The sequence below is a fragment of the Amblyraja radiata genome, chromosome 37 (genome assembly GCF_010909765.2).
Source record: "Amblyraja radiata isolate CabotCenter1 chromosome 37, sAmbRad1.1.pri, whole genome shotgun sequence".
NCBI classification, from domain to species: Eukaryota; Metazoa; Chordata; class Chondrichthyes; order Rajiformes; family Rajidae; genus Amblyraja; species Amblyraja radiata.
Window position 1 is genome coordinate 18,800,883 of NC_045992.1, and position 14,023 is coordinate 18,814,905.

At 43.0% G+C, this 14,023-nt stretch overlaps 1 non-coding gene across 1 annotated transcript; it reads left to right on the top strand.

Moving 5' to 3' along the window:
* Nucleotides 1–7,640: 7,640 nt before the first annotated feature.
* On the top strand, nt 7,641–7,712 carry trnam-cau. The gene has a single exon. It is a non-coding gene; the product is annotated as a tRNA-Met (tRNA).
* The last annotated feature ends 6,311 nt before the right edge of the window (nt 7,713–14,023 follow it).

Consider the following 14,023-nt stretch of genomic DNA (forward strand, 5'->3'; position numbering starts at 1 on the left):
AGTAGGAGTAAACGGGTCCTTTTCACAATGGCAGGCAGTGACTAGTGGGGTACCGCAAGGCTCAGTGCTGGGACCTCAGCTATTTACAATATATATTAATGATCTGGATGAGGGAATTGAAGGCAATATCTCCAAGTTTGCGGATGGCACTAAGCTGGGGGCCAGTGTTAGCTGTGAGGAGGATGCTAGGAGACTGCAAGGTGACTTGGATAGGCTGGGTGAGTGGGCAAATGTTTGGCAGATGCAGTATAATGTGGATAAATGTGAGGTTATCCATTTTGGTGGCAAAAACAGGAAAGCAGACTATTATCTAAATGGTGGCCGACTAGGAAAAGTGGAGATGCAGCGAGACCTGGGTGTCATGGTACACCAGTCATTGAAAGTAGGCATGCCGGTGCAGCAGGCAGTGAAGAAAGCGAATGGTATGTTAGCTTTCATAGCAAAAGGATTTGAGTATAGGAGCAGGGAGGTTCTACTGCAGTTGTACAGGGTCTTGGTGAGACCACACCTGGAGTATTGCGTACAGTTTTGGTCTCCAAATCTGAGGAAGGACATTATTACCATAGAGGGAGCGCAGAGAAGGTTCACCAGACTGATTCCTGGGATGTCAGGACTGTCTTATGAAGAAAGACTGGATATACTTGGTTTATACTCTCTAGAATTTAGGAGATTGAGAGGGGATCTTATAGAAACTTATAAAATTCTTAAGCGGTTGGACAGGCTAGATGCAGGAAGATTGCTCCCGATGTTGGGGAAGTCCAGGACAAGGGGTCACAGCTTAAGGATAAGGGGCAAATCCTTTAAAACCGAGATGAGAAGAACATTTTTCACACAGAGAGTGGTGAATCTATGGAATTCTCTGCCACAGAAGGTAGTTGAGGCCAGTTCATTGGCTATATTTAAGAGGGAGTTAGATGTGGCCCTTGTGGCTAAGGGGATCAGAGGGTATGGAGAGAAGGCAGGTACGGGATACTGAGTTGGATGATCAGCCATGATCATATTGAATGGCGGTGCAGGCTCGAAGGGCCGAATGGCCTACTCCTGCACCTAATTTCTATGTTTCTATGTTTCTATATCCATACATACAAATATATATATATATATATATACACAAGATGAGAGTTTTAGTTATACGGTACTTTCAGGCTGCAAAGGACATGATGTCAAACTAAAGGTCCTGTCCCATTTGGGCAACATTTTCGGCGACAGCCTGAAAAGAGGTTCTCGCGTCGTGGTCGCGTCGTGACGTGTGGTGACACATGTAGTGACGCGCGGTGTCTCCTTGTCGCCCCTGGATTTTTGGAATGTTCAAAACCCAGGGGATAATCTGTGTGTCTCATCATGTCGTGCGCCCTGTCACACGCTGAGAGGGGAGGAGAGGAGAGAGGATTAACGTGGAGAGGAGATGAGAGGGGCAAGGAGGAGAGGGGAGGAGTGTGGAGAGGGGATGAAGGGAGAGGTGGGAAGAAAGGAAGGGCTGTGGGTAGGAGACGAGAGAATTTCGCACCTCCACCTTACTACAATTATCTGAGGTGCTGGATTTGAGGGGAGGGGTGAGCAGAGGGGAGGTCATGAGAGGTGAGGTGAGGGGAGGAGAAGACGTGGAAGGGAGGGGAATGGACGGGGAGGAGAGGAGACGGGAGGAGGGGAGAGAGGGAATGGGGGAGGAGGGGATGGGAGGAGAGGAAATTCAATGAGTCTTCGGTACAAATTAGGAAACTGGCCCAAGTGTGTAAGATAGTGCTAAAGCGTACGGGGTGATCGCTGGTCGGTGTGGACTCAGCTGTTTCCACACTGCATCTCTAAAGTAAATTAAACTAATTATCCAGAGATTGAAGAAGGATTCAGACAGATTCAGCAGGAAAAATGTTCCCCATGTTGGACGAGTCCAGAACCACGGGCCACAGTCTTAGAATAAAGTGGAAGCCATTTAAGACTGAGGTGAGAAAAAACGTTTTCACCCAGAGAGTTGTGAATTTGTGGAATTCCCTGCCACAGAGGGCAGTGGAGGCCAAATCACAGGATGGATTTAAGAGACAGTTAGATAGAGCTCTAGGGGCTGGATGAATCAAGGGATATGGGGAGAAGGCAGGCACGGGTTATTGATTGGGGACGATCAGCCATGATCACAATGAATGGCGTTGCTGGCTCGAAGGGCCGAATGGCCTCCTCCTGCACCGATTTTCTATGTTTCTATGTTTCTAGATACATGGATAGGGTAGGTTTGGAGGGATTGTTAGCCAAACGCAGGCAGGTGGGATTAGTGTAGATGCATGCATGATATTCACCTCCAGAAAAAAAGTAGGAAGTATTGGCCGGGGGTTCAGGAGGCCGGTTAGCGACCCCCCCCCCCCCCCCCCCCCCCCCCAGTGGGGGTTTAGGGGGCTCCTGCATTTTCAATAAATTGAAAGTGATTCCCAAGCTTTCTGCTGCTAGTTTACATCACAGAAGCTTAGAATCTCTAACACATAACCAGTAAAATAACCCCCAAAAGATTAATATTTCATGAAACAAATTACTTCATAAAAATAAAAAAATCTTTACAAAAAATGTTACCTGAAGTCTCTTTGCCTACCTAGCACTGTGTGCAAACAGAACAGAAAAGGTGATGATGGCTGCAGCCATCTTCTGCTTCAGTGAGGGAAGCTGGTCGGTGATTGGCCGCAACGCCCCTCGGAGACTGCGTCTGGTTGGCCGCCGAATGACCGGCGCATTATGTGATTGGCCGCCCCGCCCTTGGAGACAGCGGTTGATTGGCTGCCAAATAATCGGTTGCAAAAAATTGAAAAATGGAAAACTTAAAAAAATCGAATTCCGATTTAAATCGGAAGAATATCATGCCTGAAAGATGGACACAAAGTGCTGGAGTAACTGAGCGGCAGGACCGGATTTACCTATAAACTAGACAAGCTTAAGCTTAGGGCCACGAGGTCTAGGGGGGCCTCCGGCCAAAGCGGGACACCTACCGTTCAACTCTGGGCGGGCCCCCCTCTCTATCTCTCTCTCCCTACTTCTTCTATGTAGTGTTTTTTGGCGGTTGGCAAACAACATTTTAGTGCATTACCGCCACCAACTGGTATGGAGTGTGGATCAAATAACATTATTACATATACTAATAACCTATATCTTTCCGAACAAATTGGTTACCCTGAGAAAAAGCAATAGGATTTGATAGCACTTATATGAATTCTTTTGTAAAATATCTATTAAATCAAATTGTACTTTTTCTTTTCTGAATTGTTCACTCATTTGTCTTCTTTCTTCCTCATACCTCTCACAATGTATAATGACATGCTCTATTGTCTCTTCTTGCCCACAGTATTCACATCTGCCTGTATTATGCTTGCCTATTATAAAAAGTGTACTGTTCAGACCAGTGTGTCCAAATCTGATTCTTGAAATTACTGTCTCCTCTTTTCTGTTTTTTCCTGCACATCTCATTTCTCCCACTTTCCTCTGGACTCTGTAGAACCACCGTCCTTTCCGCTCTTCCTCCCATTGCTTTTGTTATCTTTCCTTCAGTCTTTGCTTAATAATGTCTTTGATTTCAGTTTTACCTATGTTAATACTTAAATCAATCTTACTTCTTTTTGTTACCTCTTTTGCTACCTTATCTGCCATTTCGTTTTCTCTAATGCCAATGTGTGCTGGTACCCATAGAAATATGACTGTAAGCCCCATCATTTGAATTCTGAATAGTTGTTGTATTTCAATCAAAATGTCTGGTCTACTGTCTGAATGGCTGTGCTGTAAACTCTTTATTGCTAAACTTGAATCTGAACAAATAACTATCCTTAAAGGCCTGGTATCCTCGACCCACTGTACCGCTAACAATATTGCAATCATTTCACCTGTGTATACTGAGACCTCATTATTGATCCTCTTCCCTACTTTGATGTGAAATTCTGGTACAATAAATGCTACTCCTACTTTATCTACTGAATCTTTTGATGCATCTGTATAAATTTGGACAAAACTGTAGTATCTGTCAATGTATTCCTGTATGATGAATGAATTATACATACGTTGTTTATCCTTGTTTTCCTGTTCTAATATTGTAAAGTCTACTGTTGCATCTGGAAGTATCCAAGGTGGAATTGAAGGTAATGGAACCGTTGGAACCACATTTAATTGTGCTATGCTGATTTGTAATGCTCTCTGGGTCACTGTCCATCCAAAACCTTTTGTTTCCCTTCTCTCCTTTTCCCAGCATGGTTTGACAGTAACTTGTGCTGGGTGTTCTTGACTATGGCCCTGTAGGTTAATCCAGTAATTCAATGAAAGTTGTATCCTTCTCATCTCTAGAGGTATCTCCCCCATTTCAACCTGTAATGCTGCTGTTGGAGTTGTTTTTATTGCACCTGTACATATTCTCAATGCCCGATATTAAATGTTGTCTATTTTCTTAAGAGAAGTACTTGATGCGGACCCATACACCGCACAACCATAATCTAACACAGATCTAATTAACCCAGTGTATATAGCCTTCAAAGCTGTTCTATCTGTCCCCCAATCACATCCAACATTTTGTTCTTTGGGTACAATGGTGGGCCGGGGGGTTCGGCGGTGGCGGCCGCAATCAAAGGTACGAGAGGAGCTCTGCTCTATAATCTTTGGTCGGAATGGGACGGCTGCACGTTATAATGTGCTATCGTTCCACTCCCTTCCCCCCTTCTCCCTCTCCCCCCTTCTCCCTCTCCCCCATTCTCCCTCTCCCCCTTCTCCCTCTCCCCCCTTCTCCCTCTCCCCCATGCTCCCTCTCGTTATGGTTTATGTACATCATCTTACAAGACAAATGAATTAATAGTGATTATTTAAATCAAAGTTGCTTCTGATCCATGAGAATAAACTTTATTATCTCTAACTTGCCTCTCACACACAGACACATTCATATAAATATATAAAATATATATACGTTAAATTAAATTTTGTGCAGGGTGTGTTAAAGGGAAACTGCACAATACAATGCAAGGGAAACTACGCAAAGGAGGGGGCTGTTCCCGCTACAAGATACTCGAGGATACACAAAATTGCTGGGGAAACTCAGCGGGTGCAGCAGCATCTATGGAGCGAAGGAAATAGGCGACGTTTCGGGCCGAAACCCTTCTTCAGAAGAAGGGTTTCGGCCCGAAGAAGGGTTTCGGCCCGAAACGTCGCCTATTTCCTTCGCTCCATAGATGCTGCTGCACCCGCTGAGTTTCCCCAGCAATTTTGTGTACCTTCGATATTCCAGCATCTGCAGTTCCCTTTTGAACAAGATACTCGAAGATCTTTGCTTTGGATCAAAGATTATAGAGGAGCTCTATAATCTTTGCTTTGGATCACATCGGGTGGCATACCGGAAGTCGCGTGTCGCTTAAAGAAAAGGCGGCCGTGACGTTCAGTCACGTACTACACGTCAGTCCATTGGATTTCGGAGGAGTGGTCTATCTTGCTCCTCTATGATCTTTGGGCAGCAGCATCTCTGGAGAAGGGTCTCGACCCTGAAACGTCACCCATTCCCATTGGACGCCACCCATTCCTCCTCTCCAGGGATGCTGCCTGTCCCGCTGAGTTACTGCAGCTTTTCGAGTCTATCTTCGCCTCTCTGGAGAACGCGGATTGGGCCCCATTCTTTGGAAAGTGAACCAAAGTGAACACACGTGACCAGATGGCGTCACATAAAAGTAATACATTAAAAAAAAAATCATTGTAAGAGATTCATCTTATTCGTTGCTATTTTCCTACCTGGGAAACTATAACGCATATGTCTGCTAAACATATGGAAATTCCAGCTTTTTAAAATTCACACAGTTTTGTAAGATAAAACCGAGCTATGAAAAAAAACCGCTTCCATGTGAGGCCACACACGTGACCAGTCATGTTTGACTCTGATAGGGCTCTTAAAAATAGCGGAGTCAGGGGATATGGGATAAGGCGGGAACGGAGTACTGATTGGGGATGATCAGCCATGATCACATTGAATGGCGGTGCTAGCTCGAAGGGCCGAATGGCCTGCTCCTGCACCTATTGTCTATTGACCTCTGACCCTAAACAAACACTGTCAGCGTAACATATAAAAATTTAACTCGATAAACTTTATCATAGATACAGTGCGAAACAATATAGATTAGTAGATTAGAAAAAAGATGATAGACACAAAAAGTTATTATTATTACATGCAAGCAGTAATTTAGAGCTCACTGCTTATACTATGATGACATCAGAAAATGACCTTAAAGTACTTAAGGTTGTCAACTGTGGCCATTTGTTACACACAAAGACAATTCTAGAGTATGTGGGTACAGCCTGCCTGGTCAATCATAAGATTTGGGGTGTGACAGTTTAATCGAATGATTTGCCATTTTGTTCAAAGATTCAATGATAAAAGGTGACTATATTGTTTTGTTGGGTGAAATGAAGAGGAAAGAAAAGCTGGCAATAATGGCGGGCACCTTTAGCATGGGCTTTGGCTCATTTTTCACACCAACTGGAAACATAAGGATCACAGTTTAAGGATAAGGGGGAAATCTTTTAGGACCGAGATGAGGTAAACTTTTTTCACACAGAGTGGTGAATCTCTGGAATTCTCTCCCGCAGAAGGTAGTTGAGGCCAGTTCATTGGCTATATTTAAGAGATAGTCAGATGTGGCCCTTGTGGCTAAAGGGATCAGGGGGTAGTGAGAGAAGGCAGGTACAGGATACTGAGTTACATGATCAGCCATGATCATATTGAATGGCGGTGCAGGATCGAAGGGCCGAATGGCCTACTCCTGCACCTATTTTCTATGTTTCTATAAGGCGCTGGTCAGGCCGCTTTTGGAATATTATCAGCAATTTTAGACGCCATATCTGAGGATGTGCTGGCTCTGGAGAGGGTCCAGGGGAGGTTTACGAGAATGATCCCAGGAATGAATGGGTTAACATATGATGAGCATGTGATGGCACTGGGCCTGTACTCGCTGGGGATTTGCAAAATGAGGGGGGGGGGGGGGGGGGGCTCAATGAAACTTACCGAATAGTGAAAGGCCTGGATAGAGAGGATGTGGAGAGGATGTTTCCACTAGTGGGAAAGTCTAGGTCTAGAGGTCACAGCCTCAGAATTAAAGGACGTTCTTTTAGGAAGGAGTTGAGGAGGAATTTCTTTAGTCAGAGGTTGGTGAATCTGTGGAATTCTTGGCCACAGAAGGCTGTGGAGGCCAGGTCAGTGGATGTAATTGAGTAGAGGCACCGATGGATAGATTTGTGATTAGTTTGGGGGTTATCAGAGTTTATGGGGAGAAGGCAGGAGAATGGGGTTAGGAGGGAGAGATAGATCAGCCATGGTTGAATGGCGGAGTGGACCTGATGGGCCGAATGGCCTAATTCTGCTCCTGTCTCTTATGACATGAACTTTTAAACATTCAGTGGGATACCGACTAATTTAAGGCACGTGTAACGTTGTTGGTTACAGGCGCCTTTGTACAATTCATGCAAGGTTGCCACCATTGCACGTTGTTTAGATTAGATTTAGAGATACAGCGCAGAAACAGGCCCTTCAACCCACCTAGAACGCACCAACCAGCGATCCCCGCATACTAGCACTATCCTACACACACCATGGTCCCCGTTGTGCTCGGCCGACCAAAAAGGAGCACACGCGCTAAGAATGTTTCTGTCAGAGCAGAGTGGCGCAGCGGAAGCGTGCTGGGCCCATAACCCAGAGGTCGATGGATCGAAACCATCCTCTGCTATTCTATCAATGGATACTTTTGAGAAAATACCGTCCGTTCACACGCGTGCACAACATATATTTCGTTTCATTCGGGGAAATTCCTATTTCAACAAACGCTTCGCTTCGTTGCATCATTTTATGAGTTTTATTGCAGAATCCGTGGGTGACGTCATGGTCCCCGTTGTGCTCGGCCGTTGACCTATTAATTCATAATATTCTCTGCTGCATGAAGCTGCGTTCTGGTCATGCGATTGGAGTAGGATTAGGCCATTCGGCCCATCAAGCCTACTCCACCATCAATCACGGCTGATCTATCTCTCCTCCTAACCCCATTCTCCTGCTTTCTCCTCATAACATCTCCCCATGGTATAGAACAGGAAATGGTGGAGCCAATGGTTCAGCTCCTGTGTACTTCATTGCAACTTTGATACAGAGATAAACACGTTCATGTTCAGTAGCAGAGAGAGTGGGGGAGCGGGGAATGGGTAGAACAAGGGGGATATCTCTGATAATCACTGAAGGTTAGTAGTCTACGGGACAGGTGGTGGGAAATGGGATGCGAGTAGATGAGCAATATCTGGTCGGCATGGAAATAGTGGGCCGAAGAGAATTTGTTCTGGAGGAAGTCTATGTCGGAGTGTAGGGAGAGTGAGGAGAGAGAGTCCACGGGGAAATAGACAGGTAGCTGACGGCACTGGGTGTAAGAAGGAACTGCAGATGCTGGTTTAAACTTAAGATAGACACAAAAAGCTGCAGTAACTCAGTGGGACAGGCAGTATCTCTGTAGAGAATGAATAGGTGACGCTTTGGGTCGAGGCACTTCTTCAGACGTCCCCATTCAGTCACCCATTCCTTTTCTCCAGAGATGCTGCCTGTGCCGCTGAATTACTCCAGCTGTTTGTGTCGACCTTCGGCACTCGGTGTAAACCAGACAGAAGGCAGGCCACGCCACACTATTCCATCGGCGAGTGGGGAACGGAACCGTCTCCAGTGCAGTGTGACTCTGTGACTCGAGCACAGTCCCGCTGCTGTTTGTGACAGCAAATACAGAATAGGACTCGCAGTTCCGGTTACATGCGTTTAGAAAATGAAAGCGCCTCTTTATTAAATAATTCAACACGAGCATGTACTTGAATAAATGACCGGATCGCGGAAGAAGCACAAGTCAAAGAGTGGGAAGTGAATGTTTTGAACATTGCAGGTTTTTGGAGAAATTCTTCAACCTTATGTAACTAACCCACAAACAACACTTTCCCGCTCTTTCTTCTTCGACTCGCTTCAATTTATCCTTCCCTCCTACCCTTCCACTGCGTCACAATGAATATTGCACCACGGTTCCTCGTTAGTATAGTGGTTAGTATCCCCGCCTGTCACGCGGGAGACCTACGGGGAGAAGGTTTTCTCGTTCTAAATTTAACTTAAATTCCAAGATGTATTTTACACATTTTGATTTCTAAATAAACAAAACATTTGTTGCTGAATTGATCGGTTTAGTGAATATTCCGAATTAACACAATACATACAGTACGGGAGCTCAGAAACAGGCCCTTCGGCCCACAATACCAGTGACTAACATAATTCCAAATTAATCTAATCAAATCTGAAGAAGGGTGTCAACTCGAAACGTCAGCCATTCCTTCTCTCCAGAGATGCTGCCTGTCCCGCTGAGTTACTCCAGCTTTTTGTGCCTATCATCTTTATTCTAATCAACTTGCCTACCCGTGATCTCTATCGTATCTGCTTCCACCACCACTCCTAGCAGCGCTTTCCAGGCACCCAGCTCTCCTCATCCCACACATCTCCTTTAAACTTTACTGCTCTCACGTTAAAGCTATGGCCTCAAGTCATTGAGATTTCCACCCCGGGATAAAGATTGTCAGTGTCTATCATATCTATATCTCTCATAACTTTATATACCTCTGGCCTCCATTTCTGATGAACCAGAGAAAACAATTGCAGTCTGTCAAGCCTCACTTTGTATCTACTGGCCCCTATCCCATGCATGGCAGACAGGTTTTCATTCTGTTAAACCTCTTCTGCACCCTCTCCAAAGCCCCCACACCCTTCCTGTAATAGGGTGATTTCACGAAAGGTCACTGGATCATAGCTCCTCACCCACGTGACCGCAAAATCCAACTGGGGTACAAGCGTCACTTCCGGTACATGTTATTGATGCTGAAAACGTGTACTTTCACACCCGTTAAAAACCGCGAAAACGGCCCGTTTTTGAGTTGTAAATAACTATGCCAGTCGGGGTGACCGTGAGACACAGTTATCTTACTTTACAGTCCAGAAGATAGATAAAAACGAAGGTAAATACAAGAGGGAGCTGAAGGGGCAACAACAGCGGAAGTGGTTAGCGGACATTCGCCGTGGAGATATAAAGCTCGAAAATATCGGGAATTATCGCGTTTGCTCGCTGCATTTCATCAAAAGTAAGGCATTATTGACGTTTTATCTTTATTCATTTGTTTTTTTTGTTTTTGTTTTTTTTTTGTTTATTTTATTAGAAGTTAATACAGTACAAAATAATACAGTGGCACCTAATTTTAGGTGCCAACTATGTCATACCGTAATCCATTATATGTACAACCTCTAGTTTTATGTTATGAGAAGGAAGTAAGCAAGACAAGAAAAATAAAACAATAGAAAGGGGAAAAAGTGGCAAAAATAGATGATAGAGAGTAGAAAAACGTGAAGTGTGTATATAAAAAAAAATAAATAAATAAAAAAAATAAAAAGTGGAAAGTAGAAATAGAAGAGAAGGCCCCTTAAAAGAGAATTTTTCAAATCTATATTCGGAGATGTAGATCTATCCACGTCATGAACTGAAATCAGCAATCCTTATGGTACCGCTGCATCACATGATTCCAAAAAGTCGATGAAAGGAGACCAACTCCTTAAGAATTGGTCATATTTATCTATTAGTCGGAGTCTCATTTCTTCAAGGCGTGCTATGTCCATCATATTCCTAATCCACATTTTAACAGTTGGTATGGTTGTATTTTTCCAAAATTTAAGTATCAATTTCTTTCCAATTATTAACCCATAATTAAAAAAACCATTTTGGTCTTTATTTAAATTGGTATCTTCTCCTATTATTCCAAATATAATCCATTCCATTTTGGGTTCTATTCTTGACTTGAAGAGCTTTGTAAATATATCAAATATATCACTCCAAAATCTATTCAACTTTGTACATCCTACAAATGAATGTGTTATATTAGCGTTTTGAAACAAACATTTATCGCATCTGGGAGAGACGTTTGGATAAAATTTATTCAACCTCGTTTTTGAATAATATAGTCTATGTAATAATTTGAATTGAATTAAATTATGTCTTGCATTAATAGAACAGTTATGTGTATTCATCAAATACTTTTCCCATCTATCCTTCGAGATCTTTATCATTAGCTCATGTTCCCAATCTTCCCTTAGTGCTTCTGTTGAGGGTGATTCTCTATATAATATATTATTATAAAAGTATGATATTAATTTTTGTGAATCAGCCTTAATATTCATTGCTTCTTCTAAAGGGTCTAAAAATATAGTTTGAGATCTATGTGTATATTTCTTCATAAAGTCACATACCTGTATATATTTAAAATATTGATTATCCTTCAATTTAAATTTTAATTTTAATTGTTGAAATGATAACAGTTTACCCAATTCATACATATCCCCTACTTTCCTAATCCCCAGTCTATCCCATTGTTGATATGTGTTGTCGATGAGAGAAGGTTTGAATGCGGGGTTGTTCAATAGTGGGGTTAGTACTGATAAATTATTTAATTTCAATGATACTTTTATTTGTTTCCAAATTCTTATTATATTGTTAATAATTGGGTTCTTCTTATATATTATACTATTCAATTTTATCGATGAGAGCAGGATCGTTCCTATATCATGCGGATAGCACTCCTCTTTCTCCATTCTTATCCACTCCAACTGCTGAGTGGAACTAACCAGCCAGTACATTATGTTCTTAATATGCACTGCCCAGTAGTAATACATAAAGTTAGGTAATGATAAACCCCCAACTTCTTTAGATTTGCACAAATGCTTTCGTTGAATTCTATGTGTTCTGTAATCCCATATAAAATTAGTGATAGTGGAATCTAGTTTTTTGAAAAAATATTTTGGAATATATATTGGGATCGCTTGAAACAAATATATTAATTGTGGTAAGAAAGTCATTTTTATAGCGTTAATTCTACCTATCAATGAGAGCGGAGGTGTTTTCCAAAATTTAATCATATCATTCAGTTTATTTAATAGTGGTATAAAATTGGCACTAAATAATGATTTGTGTCTTCTCGTAATTTGAATACCCAGATACTTGAATTTCTCTGTTGCAATTTTGAAGGGGAATTTTAGTAAGTGTCTCGAATCCTGTGGTTTTAAAGACATAATTTCGCTTTTATTCCAATTTATTCTATATCCTGAAAAAGAGCCGAATTCCTCAATTAGTGTTAATAAAGTGGGTATACTCGTTTGTGTATTAGTAATATATAAAAGGATGTCATCAGCATACAGCTGTTAATTGGATAATAATAATAAAATGTCCTGATTTTGTCCAATTAACAGCTGACAATTATCCCATTCCTTAGCTTGCATCTGAGTAAAATTTATTTCAAAACGCATTGATAGTTTACGATTATTTAAATGGTAAATGTAGCTTCAGAAGCGTTTTATTTTTGCATGTTAAAACCCACCTGAGAACCATGGGCGATTTTGCAATTTTACTGACGGATTTTTCACTTTTAAAACTTTTCATATAACAAATGAATAAAGATAAAACGTCAATAATGCCTTACTTTTGATGAAATGCAGCGAGCAAACGCGACGATTCCCGATATTTTCGATCTTTATATCTCCACGGCCAATGTCCGCTAACCACTTCCGCTGTTGTTGCCCCTTCAGCTCCCTCTTGTATTTACCTTCGTATTTATCTATCTTGTGGACTGTAAAGTACGATAACTGTGCCTCGCGGTCACCCCGACTGGCACAGTTATTTACAGCTCAAAAACGGGCCGTTTTCGCGGTTTTTAACGGGTGTGAAAGTACACGTTTTCAGCATCAATAACATGTACCGGAAGTGACGCTTGTACCCCAGTTGGATTTTGCGGTCACGTGGGTGAGGATCTATGATCCAGTGACCTTTCGTGAAATCACCCCATAGGGAGAACAGAGTTGAATGCAAGACTCCAAATGCAACTTGACAAAAGTCAGAGAGCTGCATCGTGACATCCTGGCTTGGAGAACAGTGAGGCCCCTCTGACCCTGATACACTGGTGGGAAGCAAAGATCTTAGAGCAGAGCAAGATGGGTTACTCTCACGCAAACGCGTAGTACGCTCATGGGCTGATTCATGGGTGATTATCGGACCCATTTTAGCAACCAGTCCCCGCCATCTTGCTCCGCCATCTTGCATCCGGCCAAAGATCGGATCTTTGTTTCCGCAGCGGGGAGAGGGAGTGCGCGGCCCCGGGCAGCGGGGAGAGGGAGTGCGCGGCCCGGGGAGAGGGAGTGCGCGGCTCGGGGCAGCGGGGAGAGGGAGTGAGCGGCTCGGGGCAGCGGGCAGAGGGGCATAGGAGGGGGGAAGACATTGTAGTGTGGGGGCAGGCGAGGGAGTGCGGGGGGGGGGGGGGGAGTTGAGGGGTGGGATAAGGTCTAGTGTGTGTGAAGTTGCGGGGAGGTTTACAATGTTTGTTATTTAATGTCCCTTGTCTAGTCTGAAATAAAGTTCACCATTGGATCAGAAGAAATATAATTGTGTGTGTTATATGATTATATACATTTATATCACATTCATGTATGTGTGTTTATAAACATTTTATTCTTTAACAAGAATTAACAGAATTATGAACTAACAGAATTATGAATCTAACCCTATATCACGCACAAAAACTTCCCCCGCAATGTCAATTACCTTGCGAGTCGGGTCGGGTCGGGTAGGTTCCGGTTACTACAAAATCAACTCAAACACTGCTTGTGAGCCATTTAAAAAGAAATGATTTAAAAAAACATTAAAAAAGACAATCACCAGAGTCAAATTTTATTCTTGACAAGAAGTATGAACTGACAGAATTATGAATCTAACCCTATATCACACACACAAACAGTTGCCCCGCAACATTGATTACACTGCGAGTCGGGTCAGGTCAGGTAGGCTCCGGTTACTAAAAATGGGCGGGGGAAATGCCCAGGATCCCCTCCGTAGCGTACTACACGTCAGCCCATTGTATTTTGCAGGAGTAGCCTATCCTGCTCTAAGATCTTTGGTGGGAAGTGACCAAGGAGGTCACCGGATGTAGAAGCGAACTATGA